Genomic DNA, 25,601 nt, shown 5'->3' with positions numbered 1-25,601 from the left:
ATTGAATTTTTCCAACACAAAATGTTATTTAGTTTACAAGGGTCGGCATATCTACTAGAACATACAACGTCACATAATATCAGTAGGAGTTCGTAGGCAGAATTTGCAGCTGCTGTAGACTCATTGTGACCTTGCAGCTGAACGAAAAGTATTAAATCTCTTTCACATCTGACCCTTTATTGCCAAGTAGAGCTTAATTTTGTCTGGAAAATACCATGGTGGGAAAATGTGCTCAGAAACCTATTTACATGTACAAATATGTATTGATATGTATCATATAGTTGGGGTTAAACACTTCAAGTTTGAGGAGGTCCTATTTCCAATTTTTATCTGGAGTTAATGGAAGCCTAGGTAAACCTAGGCTTTCTAGCTAAGAGCTGGATTAAAGAGAGGGCCAAAAGGACACCTCCGCCAGCTAGAGGCCTCAGTCTGGAGGTGTTTAGTTTCCGTGCAGTGCCACCACAGGAGAAATGAGGCATTACATACTTCTCATTGAAAACAATGGGCTGTTCAGTACCTCATGGATGTGCCACAATGATCTTTGTAGCTGCTTTTCACTCTGGCTAATAGATGAGGATCCTGAATAGGAAACCTCTTCCATTAAAGAGGATCTGTGACTAGTTTAGTCATGCCCTATCTCCTAGCTAATCTAATAGGCGCTGTCACACTGATAATGCTAGTGAAAATTGTGTCCCAAAACGTGTATTATTTTAAAAGTTATGAGATTTTTTTCAGAATATGCAAATGAGTCTACAGACTAGACAAGTGGGTGTCAACACCAGTGATTCTCCTCAGGTGGAGCCTCCTCACAGCCTCTGACGCTGTCCTATCAGCATGAAGCTGCTTCGCACAGTGTGAGAGACTGAGGCCGGAGGGAAGGGGTATCACTTAAAACAGCCATATCTCCGGCTGTGGACTACCTAGAACAGTGGTTCTAGTGGCATATGAAAGATGAGTTTTGCAGTTCTAGCTGTGAAACAACCGGAGATATCACCAGTTGAAAACACAGTCGGGAATCAAAGCTGTATACTATATGATCACACTGTGTTGCTGGGCTCGGAAGAAGAGAACTGTATGATGCTGATTGGACAGTGTGATACAGAAAACATTACACACCCTGAGTGAAAAGAGAGTCACCTCCTATTTGGCTATTATTACAAAAATGCACATAACTTTGCAACTAATAAATGTTTTTTGAAAAAAAAATGTACACAGTAGTTATCAGCAGCATAGCGCCTATTAGAGTTGTTAGGAGATAAGTCATTAATAAACTAGTGAGAGATCCTCTTTAAGGGCCAGTTCACATTGAGTTTTTCTAAGATAATTTTGACGCGGAAGCTGCGTCGGAATCAGTTGCAAAAAATAATTTCATTGGGTTGCAGAGGCATTTTTTTTTCCGTCGCTGTAAAATAAAGTGGCATTCTCTTTTTTGATGCGGTTCCACCTCTGACCTCCCATTTAAATCAATGGGAGGTAGAGAAAACTTTTTTCACTGCGTTTTTTTGCCTGCGGCGCTCAATGGCCATGAAAAATGCCGGGAAAATCGCGGCAAGAAATTGCAGGCAGATCAAAATTTGCCTCAAAATTCCTGAAGGAATTTTGAGGCAAATTTTTCTGCCTGCAAAAAAACTCTGTGAGAACAAGGCCTAAGGCCTCATGCACACGACCGTAAAACCACGGTCATGTGCATGGGCCTATAGAAATGAATGGGTCTGCAATTCACCCCCAGATTTGCGGGTGAATTGCGGCCACAAAAACACGTTCGTTGCATGAGGCCTAACTCAGGATTCCCCAATAAGAAATGTAAAAGTGATTTTTAAACTTTGTAAACTTTGATTATAGCCTAGCATTTGATGTATCATTTATCAGTATATAACAATAGTGTTAGCGTTTCTTTAAAGGCAACTTGTTTAAATAGAATTTTCTGCCTTTTGGAACAGTGTATTTCATGACTGGACTCATCTTCAGATAAAAGCTGACATTTCGACAATGCAACATAAGCTAAACAAATACTAGACACAAATTACCTGCCAGGTAAATACCAATACAATTGTATAACTTGTGTGCACTTAAACGCCCACACATATAGATCTGGTGACAGATTGGGTTCACAAACAGTACATACTCGGTATAACTCCAAAGCCTGTATGTATTGATATAACTAAAACACAATAACATGTACAATGGGTAAGTTTTGCAACAGCAACATTTTGGAAAGTCGTTCTTTAATAAGTTGAACTCATTAACCCTTGTTTATGGTTGGGCTTCTCCGCATCAATAAAGTTCATTAGTTCAATAATTTGTCCATCTACAACTTGACATACACATTAGATTCTTCTTAGTAGATTCACCAGTATTGTTGGAATCTGCAGAAAATCTAAGCCAGGGGTCTGCAACCTGTGGCATTGGTGCCACAGCCGGCACATGGGGCACGGTTTTCAGGCACACTTCCCTCTCCTGGTTTCCAGCGCCGTTGCGTGCTTGGCAGCGCTGAACACAGGGAGAGCTCGGAGCTTCATTATGCGCTTGGCGGCACTGATCACCAGGTGAGAGAGCAGCGCTTCATTGTGTTTGTTGTTGCTCAACATTTGGAAAGCACACAATGCTGCACGGTTCTTCTTGTAGAGTTCAGCTTCACCAAGTGCATAATGAAGCGCTACTCTCTCAGGTTGATCAGCACCGCAAGGACTGGGTTCAGCAGCCACTCTGTAAAGGCAAAAGTTAGTAAAAGTTGGCAGCTCTCTCTCTGATGAGCATCCCCTCAAGCTGGTGTTCAGTAGCCATGGTCTTTCCTATGTTCACCGCCAAGCTGGCGTTTAGTAGCTGCAGTCTCTCTTACATGCAGTGCAGCCCTGACTTTCATGTTTGCGTGGCACACAGAGTAGGAGTACATTTTTATTTATTTTTTCATCGGTACACCATACAAAAAAGGTTGCCTACCCCTGATCTAATCTATGCATTGTCAGATAAAATATGTTCACCATGTTAAATCCCATCCACCGCTCTAGATTTGCTCATTCAGCTGGGCCATTCTTAATGCTGGTTTACCAACAATCTCATATTTTTGGGCCAGACCGGCTCTTGTTGAGGAAATAGTGATCAGATTGTGTGACTGTGAGATGAGACGTACTGTTACCTGTCTTCTGTCCTGCCAATTCGCTTTCAGAATTTGTCAATTTTACAGCAAGTTTTGACATGGATTTGACATTTACGAAGTTTTGACATCAGCATTTCAAATTCACTTGTCACAATGCTGTCATATTGTTGAATTCAGTTGGTAAACAAAAACTCTATGTCTGTCATAAAAAATACACATTCTTTTTAGGAGGAAACTCAGTTTTGTACAATCTCTCACCCATTTGCTGAATGACAGCTGGAAATATAAGATATACTCAAGGATCCTTTAAGAAATTAGTTTGTCCAGTGCAATTTTGCAAACCTCATTATTTGCCACGGAAACCTTTATAAGGGGTGATTTTAATTAACGAAAGAAACATAAAGTGTACGCTAATTAAAATTAGTTAACGCCATCAACAGACTACAGGCTGCTGTTTAAGGCTACATTCACACAAGCGTATCAGATTCACGTGTGTGAAAACGCGTGTAAATCTGGTCCATGTGTGTTGCGTTATGCATCAGTGTGCTTTGCGAGTGGAATGCGTTTTTCACGCACTCGCAAAGCACATCTTTTTTTAAAATTGAATTGATGCGCAAATCACACACCGCACATGGAAGTGCATCCGTGCGCGGTGCATGGTTTTCACGCACCCATTGACTTCAATGGATGGCTAGGTGCGTGAAAACGCACCAATTAGGATACATGCAGTAAGTTTCATGCAGCGGACTCTCGCTGCGTGAAAACTCACACATGTGTGAACGGCCCCATTTAAATCAATGGGTCCGTGTGCTGCGCGTGATTTCCACGCGTAGCGCATGGACGTTATTCACGCTCATGTGAATGGGCCCTTAGGCAGAGGCTTAGCTTGAAGCCCCTGGGCCCCCCCAGGCTCGAGAGACTGGCTGAAAGTGCTACTTCTACAGCCCCTAGGCTACTACGCACCTGGCTGGAGAGCCAATGGTTCAAGAACACTGCTATAGAGGATAGGCCATCAATACCTGATCAGTGAGGGTCCAACTTTCATCACCCCTGACGATCAGCTGTTTGAAAGGGCCTGGGCGCTCCGGCAAGCGCTGCTTCTTCTTCTTCATTGCATACACATCTCTATGGATAGGTCAACAATTTTACATCACTGGATAAACCCTTTAAAAAAAATAGCGGAAAAGTGGATAAAAAAAACAATACTCACCTATTCTATCACCCGCTGCTCCAACACCGTCGGATCCGTGGTCTTATGGCCATTATGTTCTGATTATTTTAGTTGCAATATATGTATTTTTTTGGGAGGTGGGACTTGGAGCGGTCTAAATCTGACTTTTTGCCATGGGGTCCTATAATTTCTATGTATGCCCCTGTAAAGATAGATGATAGATAGATAGATAGATAGATAGATAGATAGATAGATAGATAGATAGATAGATAGATAGATAGATAGATAGATAGATAGATAGATAGATAGATAGATAGATAGATAGATAGATATCAGCCATGACTAAGAATACTGTGTGTATTCGAAACGCGTAGGCTTCTATTATCTGCCTTTGGATGACCACCTATATTGCGTTCTTCCTCCCGTGTGTTACATGTCATTGACTGCCTAAATAAAGTGGAAACCAGGACTTCCTTTTACTCACCGTACGTCGCTGGACTTTTCTTCTGCCTTTTCTAGATAGATAGATAGATAGATAGATAGATAGATAGATAGATAGATAGATAGATAGATAGATAGATAGATAGATAGATAGATAGATAGATAGATAGATAGATGGGCTTACACAATTTGATCAAAATGTGCGCTAAGAACCTCTTTATTGTAAGTAGATTTAGCAGTAATGCATATTTATACTTAGAGGCTTAGATTCCATTAGTGTTCGCAGTGTGCTGTCGCCATTTTCTTTTGTGCTGTATAAATTTGCAGTCACAGGCGTTCTTGCTCCTGTATACATGTTTTGTTTCATTTTGCTGGATGTGCTGATCAAACAATCTTGTCTCTTATGTATTGCATATATGTGGGGTTAGTGACTTCCTCCATTTTTTGATCTTACACTCCTCCCATTCTGCTCTGGGTGATTTTAAATAGTTTAATGCTGGTTCCTACCATCCCCTAGAATATGTAGGTTTAGTCTCAGTTCTGGGTGTATGTGCAGCATAGGTTCCCACCTCATAGTGGTTGCCTTGTCGTGGCAGGTGGGCTCACACAATTTGATCAAAATGTGCGCTAAGAGCCTCCCTATTGTAAGTAGATTTAGCAGTAATGCATATTTATTTATATTTAGTGGCTTAGGTGGCATTAGTGTTCACTGTGTGCTGTCACTATTTTCTTTCATGTTTTGTTTCATTTTGTTGGAATGTGCTGTTCAAACTTTTGTGTTGTTTATTGGATAGATAGATAGATAGATAGATAGATAGATAGATAGATAGATAGATAGATAGATAGATAGATAGATAGATAGATAGATAGATAGATAGATAGATAGATAGATAGATAGATAGATAGATAGATAGATAGACAGACAGATACTGTATATTCATTCAGTACAAACTGTGTTAACAAAAGTGATAGAACCTTTCAGAAGCACCTGGTTAAATGTTAGAGGTTGCTTTATGATTAGGTTGCATTCACACAGGAACCTTTTCTGGCATTATTACAGCAGTAGCCTCGTGTGCATTGTTAACGAATGGAATAACAATACGATACAGAACAATATCAAATTGTAAGTCTAAGTTTAATTATATTATTTTCTCATTTCACAGGGGTGAAACAGCCATCTCATGCCTCACTGAATATAATATTGAAATTGTTACATATAGGTAAGTGGCAAAGATGGTCCATCATTGCGTACAGATGAAGGAGCTGAGTTTGTCAGACGTAGAAGATTACAGAACTATTGTAAACCATAAAGGCTAGGCACTTTTGAAACCATTTTTTTTATTATTGCACCAATGCATCTAAAATAAACAATTAAGCTAATTTTCATTACAAATATCATACTGTTTTGTGTATACAGCTCCTATGCAGACCTATGTGTTATCATGGTTACAGACTCATAACAAACCCGATGAGTACTTTGATCCTGCAGTTATGTGTTACCCCTTTTATTTGACCACTCCTCTTCTTCTATCTATAGGGTTGGTAAAAAGCAGATGGAAAGGCGTAACCTATGGGAGACACAAAGGTTTGCCCAGGAGCTCTATACAAAAAATAGCAGAATATTTTTTATCAAAACTATTTGCAAAGTAACTTCATATTTTTTTAGATGCATTGGAGCACCCAAAACAGTTTCAAAACTGTGTAGGTGCCCACAAGGCGTTTTTTTGTGTCTTTACCATGAATTTTAATACGGCAGAAGCCAGATATGTGATGTCAGTGAATAGAAATTGATTAAGTTCCCAATCACACATTTCAGTTTTGTTTGCTGGGATTTTCTAGTGATTCTAGGCCATGCTGCAATTTTCTCCTAAAAACAGCCTGCTCTAGATATGGTGTTTTGTATTACATTTTTTGCCAATTTACTTCTATAGAGATAAAATCAATAGAAAATGAAGTTAAAAACTCTCTAAAAATGTATTTTCCGCTTTTTTAAATGGTCACTAACTTTTTAACAATCTGCATAAATCAATAGCACAAGCGAATATAAAAAACATTATAATATATCGTATTAGAGAAAAATGCCTCTTTCTCCACTTATCAGGCCTCTCCTAAGGGCATGGCCAGACATAATGTATTTCTGTAGACACTGTCCGCATCAATGCCGCACATAATCTGCGTTGCAGATTCCGTTGCGACTTTGCCTAAAATGTGCCGTAATTTGCTGCGGATTAGCCGTTGCGTATTCAGGGGAAGGCTGGGTTCACACGAGCACATTAACGTCCGTAATGGACGGACGTATGTCGGCCGGAAGTCCCGGACCGAACACAGTGCAGGGAGCTGGGCTCCTAGCATCATAGTTATGTACGACGCTAGGAGTCCCTGCCTCTCCGTGGAACTACTGTCCCGTACTGAAAACATGATTACAGTACGGGACAGTTGTCCTGCAGCGAGGCAGGGACTCCTAGCATCGTACATAACTATGATGCTAGGAACCCGGCTCCCTGCACTGTGTTCGGTCCGGGACTTCCGGCCGAAATACGTCCGTCCATTACGGACGTTAATGTGCTCGTGTGAACCCAGCCGAAGAGTACATCCTGCTGTCTTTTAAAACATTTCATCTCAGTCTGGCTATAGACCTCGAAACAAATAGGTCCATCCAGAATGAAGAAATATCCTGTTCGTAAAACCAATCCACAACGCAACACACATAACATCTGCGGATTTCATTGCGGAATTTTGAAACTCCATTGAAGACAATGGAGAAATTCCGCAACAAGTCCACAACAAGTCCGCAACAGCCAGTGTATGCTGCGGACACCAAATTCCACACCGCAGCCTATGGTCCGCAGCTGAGTTTTCCGCCACGTCTGTACGAACATAACTAAAAAGGTGTGTAAACCAATGGAGTAAATGTCTGCTGCGGATTTCCCTAACTGTTCACTAAGGGTATGTTCACACGCTTAACCAAAAACGTCTGAAAATACGGAGCTTTTTTCAAGGGAAAACAGCTCCTCATTTTCAGACGTTTTTTTAAGCCTCTCGCGATTTTCGCTGCGTTTTTCGCTTCATTTCTTACGGCCGTTTTCGGAGCTGTTTTCCATAGACTCTATGAAAAATGGCTCCAAAAAGTCCCAAGAAGTGACCTGCACTTCTTTTTGAAAACGGCAGCTCAAAAAAACGGCCCGTCGGGACAGAACACGGTTTTTCCCATTAAAAGCAACGGGCAGATGTTTGGAGGCGTTCTGCTTCCGATTTTACGGCCGTTTTTCATCTGTTTACGGGTCCGAAAAACGGCCGAAAATAGGCCATGTGAACATACCCTTACTCTGAATTTACTGCTCAATCCGTCTCTTCAAGACAAGATGGACTATCATCGAGTGAGAGAAAGGCAGACACACAGAGAAACTGCTGCAGCTTCCAGTAAGGGTATGTTGACACGGGCAAATTTCAGCCATTTTTCGAGCCGTAAACGTCCCGAAAAACGGCTGAAAAATTGGAAGCGAATGCCTACAAACATCTGCCCATTGATTTCAATGGAAAATACGGCGTTCTGTTCCGACGGGACGTTTTTTTAAGCCTCATTTTCAAAAAAACGGCGCGTAAACAGACGCCCCGTAAAAAGAAGTGCATGTCACTTCTTGAGCTGTTTTTGGAGCCCTTTTTCATTGACTCAATAATGGGCGTAAAAAACGCAGCGAAAAACGCTACTTTGATTAAAAAAACGGCTGAAAAATCAGGAGCTGTTTTCCCTTGAAAACAGCTCCGTATTTTCAGCCGTATTTTGTTATCCGTGTGAACATACCCTAAGTCCTTATTCACACGAATGTGGTATACGTCCGTGATACGTGCGTGATTTTCACGCGTGTCGCACGGACCTATGTTAATGAATGGGACCGTTCAGACTGTCAGTGAATTTCACGCAGCACACATGTGTGCTGCGTAAAACTCACGGCATGTCCTATATTTGGCCGTGTTTCATGCAGCACGCACCCATTGAAGTGCACACGGAAGCGCTATAGTAGTAAAATAAATGAATGAAAACAGAAAAGCACCACGTGCTTTTCTGTTTGTAAACATAAAACCAGAGTGTCATAATGATGCCGGCTGCGCGAAAATCACGCACCATATGCTGTGGCCACACGGACCTTTTGCACGCGCAAAACGCAGCATTTTTTGCGCACGCAAAACGGATATGTCCGTGTGAATAAGGCCTTAAGAGTTATATATCACCCCAGTGCTGGATTCACAGCTACACTGCTCAGTATTGCTGTATGCTGTCATCCATGTTTCTGCTGTTTTGAGGGTGTGCTACAGAGAGATTAGGGAGAAGGAAGTTTTCTTCCCTATGTGTGCTGTGTATGGCAGACTTAAAGGGAATGTGTTGTTAGCAAAAAAAGTATTTTTTTTTTTTAGTTAAACAATTAGTGTGTGGGTGATTAAACATTGTTCTAATTTTTATTTTTTTTTTCACGAGTCAGGAAATATTATAAATTGGATTCAATTGGATTCTAATTTATAATATTTCCCATTGCTGGTCACTAGATGGAGCAATTCCCAAAATTGCAGCATTGCAACCACATTGCTTTATGCTGCAAAATTGGGAAAAAATCCCACGCTCTAGTGAGCTCTCAGAATCCCCCCCCCCCCTCCTTTATCCTGGCTAGTGCCGGGAGAAACGAGGGGATTGAACGGTCTAACCTCCTACACTGTGTGTCGCCATTTTTTGAGCTAACACACAGTGTAGTAGGTTAACATACACTAGTAAACACACACTGAAACACGAACATACATAGAAATCACTTACCTGCTCCAGTCGCCGCCGCTCCCTCCGGTCCGTCCGCTCCGTCTGCTGCCGCTGCTCCATGTGCACAAGTCCGGAAGCTGCGACCGGAAGTAGTAATCTTACTGTCCGGCCGCGACTTCCGGTCCACAGGAAAATGGCGCCGGACGGCGCGCATTTCAAATTGGACTGTGTGGGAGCGGCGCATGCGCCGTTCCCACACAGACGGAGTACACCATAGTGGATGGAACGGGCCCCGTTCGCATTCCCTATGGGACTGGAGCTGCCGTATTCCATGTCTGTATGTGTCGGTTAATCGACACATAGAGAAATGGAAAAAAAAATGGCAGCCCCCATAGGGAAGAAAAAGTGTAAAAATAAAAAAAAGTAACACACAAACACACAAATTAATACAAACGTTTTTAATAAAACACTAACATAAAACTGATATTAAAAAAAAATTTTGGTGACACTGTTCCTTTAATAGCCGTTAGACTCCACCCACTAGCTCAGGGAGACCGAGCATTAGAGATCGAGTCTGCAGAGGGAAAAGCTGCTAAAAACCGCAGAATACAAGTCATATAATGGCCAGAAATGGTGTTACATATGACAGCGTAAATGTATACGCTGGAAAGATCTATATGTTAAACATAGGCTGTGGCGATGCCTTAACAGTGGAATCCGTCATCATAGAGTTTAATGGTATACGTTATGAACTCTCCAGACCCTGTTCATGATGTACATGTTAAACGGATACCAATATAGTCGATAAATTATAGTCTATAATCTCTGTACGTTACCCATAGACTTGTGTTTAAAAAAATGTATACCGCACCTTATGTGTTGGAATATTACTTCCTTTTAAACCCACCGCTGGATCAAGTTTCTCTTTTTCTGCTTTGATCTTCATCGTGTGCCGCCACGAGGATCCGTGCGCTGTCCGGGCTCGGACATAGGATCGGTGAGCTGGAGGATTCCTCCCCCATTTACTTGGTCTTATTTAGCCGTATGGACATGTTTAGCATGTACGTCAGGAGCTTTCCTAAATGTAGGGACAAAACGTTCGTAATGTACACTTTAAAAATGAGAATATACCCAAATTTGCAGGAGGAATATGTCTGACATGCCAATGTTGCTGCAGTTCTTTTTGTGATAGTGCGGATCTCCTCTATGTGTGAACATGACCTTATGAGTCATGCAGCCATTCAGTACATGACATGCCAAAAGTAACGGCCTGATGAGCGCATATGACATATATACAATTATTTTGTCATTTTAACTTCTAGAGAGTAGTGAATAATATTGTTGCTGTTTCTTGGTAACACATGCAGATGTAGAAACCACATTCCAGGGCAGGGCTGCGGCTGTGATTCAGGCTGCTGCTATTTACCAGTTGACTGCACTGGCGGCTTACACAATGTTCTCTCCGAGGTGGTAATGCTCACATAGTTTCAGTTTTTAATCTTGTTTGCAGGTGTCTCTCCCTCTGTCCTCATTTTCTGGTCAGTACAGTAGTGACGTCACTAGTTGGGAAATCCTTGTTACACTGGCTGCAAATTTTATTGGATTCGCTTTAACCCTTTTTGACTTAGTGTCATTGTAAGGCTGGATTCACACCAGCATGTTCGGTCCGTAAAGGACGGAACGTATTTCGGCCGCAAGTCCCGGTCCCGGTCCGGGACTTGCGGCCGAAATACGTTCCGTCCTTTACGGACCGAACATGCTCGTGTGAATCCAGTCTAACACTAAAAAGCCCAATAAGGATATGTTTACAAAAGTCCTATTTTTGAGGCTCAGTTCACATCTCGTTTTGTGCGCACGTTTGTAGTATACACTGACATATACATTTAAAATGTTCCAAAAACGTATGCATTTGCAACATACGCTTACTTTTTTGTGGTATACGTCGTATACGGTTTTTATACATTTGTATTCGTTTTTTTACTTCTAAAAACGCATTTGTGTTTATTATTCTTGAGCCAAATCAATGAAGATTTGTAAAGTCAAACTATAAAAGAAAATGTAGGAAGTGACTGGCGCCAGTACTGAGCGGCTGGGCAGGGGGAGCCACTGTTTTGTCTCATAATCTGGGTAATTTCCCATTTATTGGGACAAAAACTTATATTTTTTACGTATGAAAACATAGGGTTTAAGAATGCATACGTCATCCATACGTCCCTATTGACTTCAATACAAATAAAAACGTATACGTTTTGGAAAAGTACTGAAAAGCGTTTTAGACTACACTTTTCAGGATTTTGAAAAAAAGCATATGACATAAGCACACAAAGTGTATGTGCAAACTACACTATTAGGACGTCTGTTATGTCCATAGAAATCAATGTAGACGCTGTGCGCACGGTTTGACGCTGTCAGACGTATAGTAAAAACGAGATTCTAGACTCAGCCATGGACAAAAATGGCACTGCTTCTGGAAGTAAATAGCCATGTTTTTCTAATCTAATTCGAATGTTATATCAGCCATATAAAATTACGGACCGTTGTAAAGGGGTGCTCTAGGTTTGTATAAATATAGTCAAGATTTTTTAAAAAAACATATAGTAGCAGTGCTCAAATTTTGCAGTGTAGTCTGTGTTAGAAGTTAGGGACGGACATACCATATGTGCACAGGGACCCTGTAGGCAAAAGGACCCACCACCATCTAGACAAAAAGAATAACATCTATTAGATTACATGTAAAGGACTGTTATAGGACTGTTGCCATGGCTCATAACTGATGAATTACAATCCACCAGAGAAATTGCCACAGGACTTGCTATAAAGGAGCATTAGCACTTCACGCTTGAAAAACTAACCATTACATAACAAGGGGCCCACAATTTTTTTCTTGCACAGGGACCCTATGCTGTTTATGTCTGCCCCTGGGATGATAGATATATCTATATACTTAGTAAGAAGTATCGTAAGCAAATAGTGCAACTGATATGGTAATTATGGAGTTTGCAATGTTTGCTATATATACTGTTTATACATATATATATATATATATATATATATATATATATATATATATATGTTTATGCTATATATATATATATATATATATATATATATATATACACTACCGTTCAAAAGTTTGGGGTCACCCAGACAATTTTGTGTTTTCCATGAAAACTCACACTTATATTTATCAAATGAGTTGCAAAATGACTAGAAAATATAGTCAAGACATTGACAAGGTTAGAAATAATGATTTTTATTTGAAATAATAATTTTCTCCTTCAAACTTTGCTTTCGTCAAAGAATGCTCCATTTACAGCATTGCAGACCTTTGGCATTCTAGCTGTTAATTTGCTGAGGTAATCGGGAGAAATTTCACCCCATGCTTCCAGAAGCCCCTCCCACAAGTTGGATTGGCTTGATGGGCACTTCTTGCGTACCATACGGTCAAGCTGCTCCCACAACAGCTCTATGGGGTTGAGATCTGGTGACTGCGCTGGCCACTCCATTACAGATAGAATACCAGCTGCCTGCTTCTTCCCTAAATAGTTCTTGCATAATTTGGAGGTGTGCTTTGGGTCATTGTCCTGTTGTAGGATGAAATTGGCTCCAATCAAGCGCTGTCCACAGGGTATGGCATGGCGTTGCAAAATGGAGTGATAGCCTTCCTTATTCAAAATCCCTTTTAGGGTATGTTCCCACGAGGTCATTACGTCCGTAATTGACGGACGTATTTCGGCCGCAAGTATCGGACCGAACACATTGCAGGGAGCCGGGCTCCTAGCATCATAGTTATGTACGACGCTAGGAGTCCCTGCCTCGCTGCCGGACAACTGTCCCGTACTGTAATCATGTTTTCAGTACGAGACAGTTGTCCGGCAGCGAGGCAGGGACTCCTAGCGTCGTACATAACTATGATGCTAGGAGCCCGGCTCCCTGCACTGTCTTCGGTCCGGTACTTGCGGCCAAAATACGTCCGTCAATTACGGACGTAATGACCTCGTGTGAACATACCCTTACCTTGTACAAATCTCCCACTTTACCAGCACCAAAGCATCCCCAGACCATCACATTACCTCCACCATGCTTGACAGATGGCGTCAGGCACTCTTCCAGCATCTTTTCAGTTGTTCTGCGTCTCACAAATGTTCTTCTGTGTGATCCAAACACCTCAAACTTCGATTCGTCTGTCCATAACACTTTTTTCCAATCTTCCTCTGTCCAATGTCTGTGTGCGTTTGCCCATATTAAACTTTTCCTTTTATTAGCCAGTCTCAGATATGGCTTTTTCTTTGCCACTCTGCCCTGAAGGCCAGCATCCCGGAGTCGCCGCTTCACTGTAGACGTTGACACTGGCGTTTTGCGGGTACCATTTAATGAAGCTGCCAGTTGAGGACCTGTGAGGCGTCTATTTCTCAAACTAGAGACTCTTATGTACTTGTCTTGTTGCTCAGTTGTGCAGCGGGGCCTCCCACTTCTCTTTCTACTCTGGTTAGAGCCTGTTTGTGCTGTCCTCTGAAGGGTGTAGTACACACCGTTGTAGGAAATCTTCAGTTTCTTGGCAATTTCTCGCATGGAATAGCCTTCATTTCTAAGAACAAGAATAGACTGTCGAGTTTCACATGAAAGCTCTCTTTTTCTAGCCATTTTGAGAGTTTAATCGAACCCACAAATGTAATGCTACAAATTCTCAACTAGCTCAAAGGAAGGTCAGTTTTATAGCTCCTCTAAACAGCAAAACTGTTTACAGCGGTGCTAACATAATTGCATAAGGGTTTTCAAGTGTTTTCTAATCATCCATTAGCCTTCTAACACAGTTATCAAACACAATGTACCATTAGAACACTGGAGTGATGGTTGCTGGAAATGGGCCTCTATACACCTATGTAGATATTGCATTAAAAAACAGACGTTTGCAGCTAGAATAGTCATTTAGCACATTAACAACGTATAGAGTGTATTTCTGATTAATTTAATGTTATCTTCATTGAAAATAACTGTGCTTTTCTTGCAAAAATAAGGAGATTTCTAAGTGACCATAAACTTTTGAATGGTAGTGTATATACATATATACTGGTTTTGCGGTATTCCAACCATATATAAGTGTAGCAAAACTTTGAACCTGGAACATTATATTTAAAGGGTAACTAAACTTTCAGAAAACTTCTGACATGTCATAGTGACAAATCAGAAGTTTTGATCGGTAGTGCTCTCAGCACTGAGACCCCCACCGATGGCTACAATGAAGCTGCAGAAGCGCTCAGGTGAGTGCTGTGCCACTTCATTTCTAAACGGCTTTTCTTGGAAAGCCGAGCAATTGGTGTACGGGCTCATAGACTTTCTATTGAGTCCATACACTAGTTGCTCGATCAGAAAACAAGCGGCTTAGCGCTCACCCGAGCGCTTCTGCCACTATATTTTAGCGATCGGTGGGGGTCTTAGAGCTCAGATCCCCACCGATCTAAACTTCTGACATGTCACTATGAAGTTTTCTGAAAGTTTAGTTACCCTTTAAAGTTCACTGAAGTAACAATAAAGTAAAAAATACCTTTTAATTAGTAACTAGTTAAAAACAGGGGTAACACACCACTGTGACATAAGCCCCACCGTGATTGTTAAAAAACGTATTAAACAAAAAACACTGAGTCATTGTGATACATCTAACTCGGTGTTTATAACAATATTATGTCTGGAAACAGCATATATCCAGGGCACATCAGTAGTACAATCCCAAAATAAAGCACAGGCGTCCGAATAAATCGGGTCTCCTAGTGCTGGGTGTAACACGATATGACTATCCCCAATGCAAACATTCCATAAACAGTACAACGACCCTACGCGTTTCAGGTACTCATCCTCAGGGGTCCGTATAATGGTAACTCTGGCCTTCACACCAGCGATAGAATCCTTTAACAGCAGATATTCTGCTGTGCGTCACGGCAAAGATGCACGTATTGATGTCAACGGCATACTTCATTGCAGGCGCTACGTTACTATAAACGCTAAACTCCACCCCTCGTATTCTAGCGGCAAACATGAACTGACCAATCCCCACACCCTCACGATTGGTGACACCTGCCCATGTGACCCCCCGCCGTCAGCTGACAACCAGGGGTCATCATCGGCCGCATCAAGCCGCACGCGCAGGCGCAGTAGAAGTCAGGGACAATTCGCCCAGACTGCCAAAATAGGAGAAGGTAAGCGCTACACGATAATGGATTGTAAGTAAATCTCGCGGGACAGTTAAACACCGCAAGTAGGCTACCTCACAAAGCAACTAAAAATGTAATTAATCACATGTAGGGTGGAAGGAAATACGATCCCTCATGACATGGGGGACCGAGAGACGATCGCCGTTAAAAAACGGCAGACCAATAGGGCCATCTCAAACCTACATGTGTTAGGCAAAAATGAACTCACCCACCCCCTGGGCAACCCAAGGGAGATAGGTCGTCCATACGGAGTGTTAAATAAAACATGTATAATTAGTCTGCTCATTTAAACCTGCTGGATGTATGCATTCCAGTCTGTGGATCCATTGTGCTTCTTTGCGTAAAATCAGGTTATCCCAATCACCTCCTCTTTTGGGGGGTCTAACAAGTTCAATAGCTTGAAACCTTAAACATGCTGCCTGGCCTTGGTGTTTGGCATGCACATGCTTAGATATTGGGGTGTCCCTATCATGGACAATATCTCCAACATGCTCCCTAATACGGCGACGAAATTGTCGTGCTGTTTTTCCCACATAGTTAAGGGGGCATGGACATGTGATTAGGTAGACCACTCCCGCAGTCTTGCAATTGACATAATCCCGAATAGTGTATTGTTTCTGTGTGGTGACGCTAGTGAAGCTATTACCTTTAAAAATGAAATCACAGGCTTTACAACTACCACACCTAAAGGTGCCTGGTATTTGTCTGTCCAGCCACGTGCCCCTAGGTGAAATGGGGTCAAAACAGCTGTGCATGACTCTGTCCCTTATATTTTTCCCTCTCCGATAGGTGACAGACGGCCTCTGTGTGATTTGATCTACCAGATCTGTATCAGAACTGAGAATACGCCAATACCTATTCAGTATCTGCATAATATCATTTTGTTTGGAATCATAGGTACCTATGAGTCTTGTGACCTGTTCTTCTTTCCGTTTTTTAGGGACCAGAAGACATTGCCTATCAGCATCCCTTGCTCCCTCATAGGCCTTCCTGATAACCCTCTCGGGGAAACCTCTGTCCTTCAATCTTGTTTTGAGCTCCTTGGCCTGGAACTCAAAATCACCCATAGAACTACAATTCCTACGTACTCTCATAAATTGGCCTTTTGGTATGCCACTTTTGAGGGAATGGGGATGACAGCTATTCCATTGCAGGAAACTATTTGTTGCTGTTTCTTTCCTATGTACCTTAGTGTGGATTGTGCCATCTGATGTTTTTGTGATTTTCAAATCTAAAAAAGACAATTCTTTCTCACTGATCTCACATGTGAATTTAAGTCCTACATCATTCTTGTTGAGGGCTGCTACAAAATTATGGAACTCATCCGCTGTAGAGTTCCAGAGGATCAACACGTCATCAATATATCTAATCCATAATCCAACAGATGAAGTCCAATTGACAAATTTGTCCCCAAAGACAATTGTCTCCTCCCACCAGCCAAGAAATAAATTTGCATAGGTGGGAGCAGCAGGACTCCCCATTGCAGTACCACATTTCTGATGGAAAATTTTGTCTTCAAAAATAAATATATTTCTTTCAAGAACAAACTGTAATAACTGCATGACAAACTGGTTATGAGCTACAAACTGGGTACCTCTAGATCCCAAATAGTACTCGACCGCTTTATAGCCACATTTGTGCGGTATGGATGAATACAACGCCTCGACATCCAGACTCGCCAAAATTGTATCTTTCTCCAGGGAAATGCCATCAATCTGTTTCAGGACATCCATTGTGTCACGCACATATGATGTGAGACTCAAAACAAAGGGACGCAACACTTGGTCAACATACGTGCTCACATTTTGAGTTAAATTATTTATGCCTGAAACAATAGGTCTGCCACGTAAAGGAGGATAACCTTTGTGGATTTTGGGCAGGCTATAGAAACACGCCATAACAGGAAATTGTGGGTATAAAAACCCAAATTCCCCTGCACTAATCAAAGATCTGCTCTTTGCATCACTCAAAATGCTCAGCAACTCTTTCTTGAATAATGCCGTGGGGTTATCCTTTAAAATGGTATAGCAGTCATGGTTAAATAAAATGTCCTCACACATCTTCTTATAGCCATCCCTGCTCATGACCACAATGTTCCCACCTTTATCGGATGATTTGAGAACAATATTCTCTTTTTTCTCTAAAGTGGTCAGAGCTAATCGTTCAGACCAAGACAAATTATTATCCATTCCCCTGCTATCCTGACTAAGACTTTTGATCTCATCTCCCACCATATCCACAAATAAATCCACATTGGTAAAGTCTCCTATAGGTGGCAATTTCCTACTCTTCATTTTAAGGTTGGTGAAGGGACCTATACCTGGAGTGCGTCCAGATTCCTCTAATAGCCCCTCAAGGGCCGAAAGACCTTCCATATCAGACTCCTCTAGGCCTAATTCCATGCATTTTTTTCTATTATGGTGTTTAAAAAATTTTATCCATTTAAGTTTGCGAGCAAATAAATTGAGATCTTTTATCCACGAAAATGAGTCAAATTTAACTGTAGGGACAAAGGAAAGTCCCTTTTCTAATAGTGTAATCTCTGATGCACTCAAATTATATTCAGAAAGGTTAATGATTTGAAGCCTATCCATGTTATTCCCCTTCACTAATCCTTTTGACCCCTCAGCATATAGCGGGAAATGGGAGGATTGTTGGCTAAAAAATTATTGCCACTATTAGAAGAGGCTCTCCCACGGCCTCTATTTCTACTTCTTGCTCCTCCCCTAAATTTGTGTTTCCCACCACTACCGCCAAAGAATGGGCCCACTCTTTCAGAGTCTGTAGTTTCACTCTCTGATGTGGAAGGGTCAGATTCCCTCGGCCCCCTATTGGTCTGTTGATATTGCTGTTGTTGTGTAGTGACAAAATCATACGCTTTTTTCTCCCTAAATTCCTGTAGGTCTCTCTGGAATTGGAAGTGTTTTCGTTCCTTAAGATGATTAGTAAACCTTTCCAAAGTTTGTTGGAGGATTTTGTCCTTTTTTTCAAAACCTGGGGTATCTACCAAGGACTTGGCTGCCTCAATCTCTTTTTTAAGCTCAACACTAATAAAGTCAAACTGGACTTTTTCTTCCTCTACCAAGATCTGCATCAGCCTAAGTGAGCTCCCTGTAATCTCCTGTTCCCACCTTTCTTTAATATTAGCGGTTTTTAATCTTAATGCTGGGACAATGGGGACCCTGAGACCTCTGGGAACTATCTTATTCTTTAAATAGTTTTCCAGACTCTGGATCTCCCACCAACTTCTAGTATAATCTTTGTGCAGTCTATTAAGATTTTTAAAGGTGGATTTGAGAGATGCACCCTGAACTGTATACGTCAGTTCACACTCTGAAAAGACGCTTTTGGCCTCACTCATCCACCCATCTGTGTTTAATTCAGAAAGTGCAAAGGCTGCCATACCTAGATAAACTGAAATTATTAACTGTATGGATTAAATGTAATTTCACTGTCTAGTTTGATAGAAATCTAATTGTGCTCCCACAATATGAGTAAATTATATAGTTCACTGAAGTAACAATAAAGTAAAAAATACCTTTTAATTAGTAACTAGTTAAAAACAGGGGTAACACACCACTGTGACATAAGCCCCACCGTGATTGTTAAAAAACGTATTAAACAAAAAACACTGAGTCATTGTGATACATCTAACTCGGTGTTTATAACAATATTATGTCTGGAAACAGCATATATCCAGGGCACATCAGTAGTACAATCCCAAAATAAAGCACAGGCGTCCGAATAAATCGGGTCTCCTAGTGCTGGGTGTAACACGATATGACTATCCCCAATGCAAACATTCCATAAACAGTACAACGACCCTACGCGTTTCAGGTACTCATCCTCAGGGGTCCGTATAATGGTAACTCTGGCCTTCACACCAGCGATAGAATCCTTTAACAGCAGATATTCTGCTGTGCGTCACGGCAAAGATGCACGTATTGATGTCAACGGCATACTTCATTGCAGGCGCTACGTTACTATAAACGCTAAACTCCACCCCTCGTATTCTAGCGGCAAACATGAACTGACCAATCCCCACACCCTCACGATTGGTGACACCTGCCCATGTGACCCCCCGCCGTCAGCTGACAACCAGGGGTCATCATCGGCCGCATCAAGCCGCACGCGCAGGCGCAGTAGAAGTCAGGGACAATTCGCCCAGACTGCCAAAATAGGAGAAGGTAAGCGCTACACGATAATGGATTGTAAGTAAATCTCGCGGGACAGTTAAACACCGCAAGTAGGCTACCTCACAAAGCAACTAAAAATGTAATTAATCACATGTAGGGTGGAAGGAAATACGATCCCTCATGACATGGGGGACCGAGAGACGATCGCCGTTAAAAAACGGCAGACCAATAGGGCCATCTCAAACCTACATGTGTTAGGCAAAAATGAACTCACCCACCCCCTGGGCAACCCAAGGGAGATAGGTCGTCCATACGGAGTGTTAAATAAAACATGTATAATTAGTCTGCTCATTTAAACCTGCTGGATGTATGCATTCCAGTCTGTGGATCCATTGTGCTTCTTTGCGTAAAATCAGGTTATCCCAATCACCTCCTCTTTTGGGGGGTCTAACAAGTTCAATAGCTTGAAACCTTAAACATGCTGCCTGGCCTTGGTGTTTGGCATGCACATGCTTAGATATTGGGGTGTCCCTATCATGGACAATATCTCCAACATGCTCCCTAATACGGCGACGAAATTGTCGTGCTGTTTTTCCCACATAGTTAAGGGGGCATGGACATGTGATTAGGTAGACCACTCCCGCAGTCTTGCAATTGACATAATCCCGAATAGTGTATTGTTTCTGTGTGGTGACGCTAGTGAAGCTATTACCTTTAAAAATGAAATCACAGGCTTTACAACTACCACACCTAAAGGTGCCTGGTATTTGTCTGTCCAGCCACGTGCCCCTAGGTGAAATGGGGTCAAAACAGCTGTGCATGACTCTGTCCCTTATATTTTTCCCTCTCCGATAGGTGACAGACGGCCTCTGTGTGATTTGATCTACCAGATCTGTATCAGAACTGAGAATACGCCAATACCTATTCAGTATCTGCATAATATCATTTTGTTTGGAATCATAGGTACCTATGAGTCTTGTGACCTGTTCTTCTTTCCGTTTTTTAGGGACCAGAAGACATTGCCTATCAGCATCCCTTGCTCCCTCATAGGCCTTCCTGATAACCCTCTCGGGGAAACCTCTGTCCTTCAATCTTGTTTTGAGCTCCTTGGCCTGGAACTCAAAATCACCCATAGAACTACAATTCCTACGTACTCTCATAAATTGGCCTTTTGGTATGCCACTTTTGAGGGAATGGGGATGACAGCTATTCCATTGCAGGAAACTATTTGTTGCTGTTTCTTTCCTATGTACCTTAGTGTGGATTGTGCCATCTGATGTTTTTGTGATTTTCAAATCTAAAAAAGACAATTCTTTCTCACTGATCTCACATGTGAATTTAAGTCCTACATCATTCTTGTTGAGGGCTGCTACAAAATTATGGAACTCATCCGCTGTAGAGTTCCAGAGGATCAACACGTCATCAATATATCTAATCCATAATCCAACAGATGAAGTCCAATTGACAAATTTGTCCCCAAAGACAATTGTCTCCTCCCACCAGCCAAGAAATAAATTTGCATAGGTGGGAGCAGCAGGACTCCCCATTGCAGTACCACATTTCTGATGGAAAATTTTGTCTTCAAAAATAAATATATTTCTTTCAAGAACAAACTGTAATAACTGCATGACAAACTGGTTATGAGCTACAAACTGGGTACCTCTAGATCCCAAATAGTACTCGACCGCTTTATAGCCACATTTGTGCGGTATGGATGAATACAACGCCTCGACATCCAGACTCGCCAAAATTGTATCTTTCTCCAGGGAAATGCCATCAATCTGTTTCAGGACATCCATTGTGTCACGCACATATGATGTGAGACTCAAAACAAAGGGACGCAACACTTGGTCAACATACGTGCTCACATTTTGAGTTAAATTATTTATGCCTGAAACAATAGGTCTGCCACGTAAAGGAGGATAACCTTTGTGGATTTTGGGCAGGCTATAGAAACACGCCATAACAGGAAATTGTGGGTATAAAAACCCAAATTCCCCTGCACTAATCAAAGATCTGCTCTTTGCATCACTCAAAATGCTCAGCAACTCTTTCTTGAATAATGCCGTGGGGTTATCCTTTAAAATGGTATAGCAGTCATGGTTAAATAAAATGTCCTCACACATCTTCTTATAGCCATCCCTGCTCATGACCACAATGTTCCCACCTTTATCGGATGATTTGAGAACAATATTCTCTTTTTTCTCTAAAGTGGTCAGAGCTAATCGTTCAGACCAAGACAAATTATTATCCATTCCCCTGCTATCCTGACTAAGACTTTTGATCTCATCTCCCACCATATCCACAAATAAATCCACATTGGTAAAGTCTCCTATAGGTGGCAATTTCCTACTCTTCATTTTAAGGTTGGTGAAGGGACCTATACCTGGAGTGCGTCCAGATTCCTCTAATAGCCCCTCAAGGGCCGAAAGACCTTCCATATCAGACTCCTCTAGGCCTAATTCCATGCATTTTTTTCTATTATGGTGTTTAAAAAATTTTATCCATTTAAGTTTGCGAGCAAATAAATTGAGATCTTTTATCCACGAAAATGAGTCAAATTTAACTGTAGGGACAAAGGAAAGTCCCTTTTCTAATAGTGTAATCTCTGATGCACTCAAATTATATTCAGAAAGGTTAATGATTTGAAGCCTATCCATGTTATTCCCCTTCACTAATCCTTTTGACCCCTCAGCATATAGCGGGAAATGGGAGGATTGTTGGCTAAAAAATTATTGCCACTATTAGAAGAGGCTCTCCCACGGCCTCTATTTCTACTTCTTGCTCCTCCCCTAAATTTGTGTTTCCCACCACTACCGCCAAAGAATGGGCCCACTCTTTCAGAGTCTGTAGTTTCACTCTCTGATGTGGAAGGGTCAGATTCCCTCGGCCCCCTATTGGTCTGTTGATATTGCTGTTGTTGTGTAGTGACAAAATCATACGCTTTTTTCTCCCTAAATTCCTGTAGGTCTCTCTGGAATTGGAAGTGTTTTCGTTCCTTAAGATGATTAGTAAACCTTTCCAAAGTTTGTTGGAGGATTTTGTCCTTTTTTTCAAAACCTGGGGTATCTACCAAGGACTTGGCTGCCTCAATCTCTTTTTTAAGCTCAACACTAATAAAGTCAAACTGGACTTTTTCTTCCTCTACCAAGATCTGCATCAGCCTAAGTGAGCTCCCTGTAATCTCCTGTTCCCACCTTTCTTTAATATTAGCGGTTTTTAATCTTAATGCTGGGACAATGGGGACCCTGAGACCTCTGGGAACTATCTTATTCTTTAAATAGTTTTCCAGACTCTGGATCTCCCACCAACTTCTAGTATAATCTTTGTGCAGTCTATTAAGATTTTTAAAGGTGGATTTGAGAGATGCACCCTGAACTGTATACGTCAGTTCACACTCTGAAAAGACGCTTTTGGCCTCACTCATCCACCCATCTGTGTTTAATTCAGAAAGTGCAAAGGCTGCCATACCTAGATAAACTGAAATTATTAACTGTATGGATTAAATGTAATTTCACTGTCTAGTTTGATAGAAATCTAATTGTGCTCCCACAATATGAGTAAATTATATAGTTCACTGAAGTAACAATAAAGTAAAAAATACCTTTTAATTAGTAACTAGTTAAAAACAGGGGTAACACACCACTGTGACATAAGCCCCACCGTGATTGTTAAAAAACGTATTAAACAAAAAACACTGAGTCATTGTGATACATCTAACTCGGTGTTTATAACAATATTATGTCTGGAAACAGCATATATCCAGGGCACATCAGTAGTACAATCCCAAAATAAAGCACAGGCGTCCGAATAAATCGGGTCTCCTAGTGCTGGGTGTAACACGATATGACTATCCCCAATGCAAACATTCCATAAACAGTACAACGACCCTACGCGTTTCAGGTACTCATCCTCAGGGGTCCGTATAATGGTAACTCTGGCCTTCACACCAGCGATAGAATCCTTTAACAGCAGATATTCTGCTGTGCGTCACGGCAAAGATGCACGTATTGATGTCAACGGCATACTTCATTGCAGGCGCTACGTTACTATAAACGCTAAACTCCACCCCTCGTATTCTAGCGGCAAACATGAACTGACCAATCCCCACACCCTCACGATTGGTGACACCTGCCCATGTGACCCCCCGCCGTCAGCTGACAACCAGGGGTCATCATCGGCCGCATCAAGCCGCACGCGCAGGCGCAGTAGAAGTCAGGGACAATTCGCCCAGACTGCCAAAATAGGAGAAGGTAAGCGCTACACGATAATGGATTGTAAGTAAATCTCGCGGGACAGTTAAACACCGCAAGTAGGCTACCTCACAAAGCAACTAAAAATGTAATTAATCACATGTAGGGTGGAAGGAAATACGATCCCTCATGACATGGGGGACCGAGAGACGATCGCCGTTAAAAAACGGCAGACCAATAGGGCCATCTCAAACCTACATGTGTTAGGCAAAAATGAACTCACCCACCCCCTGGGCAACCCAAGGGAGATAGGTCGTCCATACGGAGTGTTAAATAAAACATGTATAATTAGTCTGCTCATTTAAACCTGCTGGATGTATGCATTCCAGTCTGTGGATCCATTGTGCTTCTTTGCGTAAAATCAGGTTATCCCAATCACCTCCTCTTTTGGGGGGTCTAACAAGTTCAATAGCTTGAAACCTTAAACATGCTGCCTGGCCTTGGTGTTTGGCATGCACATGCTTAGATATTGGGGTGTCCCTATCATGGACAATATCTCCAACATGCTCCCTAATACGGCGACGAAATTGTCGTGCTGTTTTTCCCACATAGTTAAGGGGGCATGGACATGTGATTAGGTAGACCACTCCCGCAGTCTTGCAATTGACATAATCCCGAATAGTGTATTGTTTCTGTGTGGTGACGCTAGTGAAGCTATTACCTTTAAAAATGAAATCACAGGCTTTACAACTACCACACCTAAAGGTGCCTGGTATTTGTCTGTCCAGCCACGTGCCCCTAGGTGAAATGGGGTCAAAACAGCTGTGCATGACTCTGTCCCTTATATTTTTCCCTCTCCGATAGGTGACAGACGGCCTCTGTGTGATTTGATCTACCAGATCTGTATCAGAACTGAGAATACGCCAATACCTATTCAGTATCTGCATAATATCATTTTGTTTGGAATCATAGGTACCTATGAGTCTTGTGACCTGTTCTTCTTTCCGTTTTTTAGGGACCAGAAGACATTGCCTATCAGCATCCCTTGCTCCCTCATAGGCCTTCCTGATAACCCTCTCGGGGAAACCTCTGTCCTTCAATCTTGTTTTGAGCTCCTTGGCCTGGAACTCAAAATCACCCATAGAACTACAATTCCTACGTACTCTCATAAATTGGCCTTTTGGTATGCCACTTTTGAGGGAATGGGGATGACAGCTATTCCATTGCAGGAAACTATTTGTTGCTGTTTCTTTCCTATGTACCTTAGTGTGGATTGTGCCATCTGATGTTTTTGTGATTTTCAAATCTAAAAAAGACAATTCTTTCTCACTGATCTCACATGTGAATTTAAGTCCTACATCATTCTTGTTGAGGGCTGCTACAAAATTATGGAACTCATCCGCTGTAGAGTTCCAGAGGATCAACACGTCATCAATATATCTAATCCATAATCCAACAGATGAAGTCCAATTGACAAATTTGTCCCCAAAGACAATTGTCTCCTCCCACCAGCCAAGAAATAAATTTGCATAGGTGGGAGCAGCAGGACTCCCCATTGCAGTACCACATTTCTGATGGAAAATTTTGTCTTCAAAAATAAATATATTTCT

General features: G+C 41.7%; 1 protein-coding gene across 1 annotated transcript in view; it reads left to right on the top strand.

Moving 5' to 3' along the window:
* KIAA0040 (KIAA0040 ortholog) overlaps nucleotides 1–25,601 on the top strand; it is a 109,812-nt gene that overhangs the window by 15,030 nt on the left and 69,181 nt on the right. The window contains exon 2 of the mRNA XM_075833069.1: nucleotides 5,873–5,929. The gene's annotated coding sequence lies outside the window, so the exon portion shown is untranslated. The remainder of the gene's footprint in view (nucleotides 1–5,872; nucleotides 5,930–25,601) is intronic.

This window comes from Rhinoderma darwinii, chromosome 7 (genome assembly GCF_050947455.1).
Source record: "Rhinoderma darwinii isolate aRhiDar2 chromosome 7, aRhiDar2.hap1, whole genome shotgun sequence".
In the NCBI taxonomy this organism is placed as follows: Eukaryota; Metazoa; Chordata; class Amphibia; order Anura; family Rhinodermatidae; genus Rhinoderma; species Rhinoderma darwinii.
Note: the sequence above shows the minus strand (reverse complement) of the source record. Positions and strands in the feature narration are given on the sequence as shown.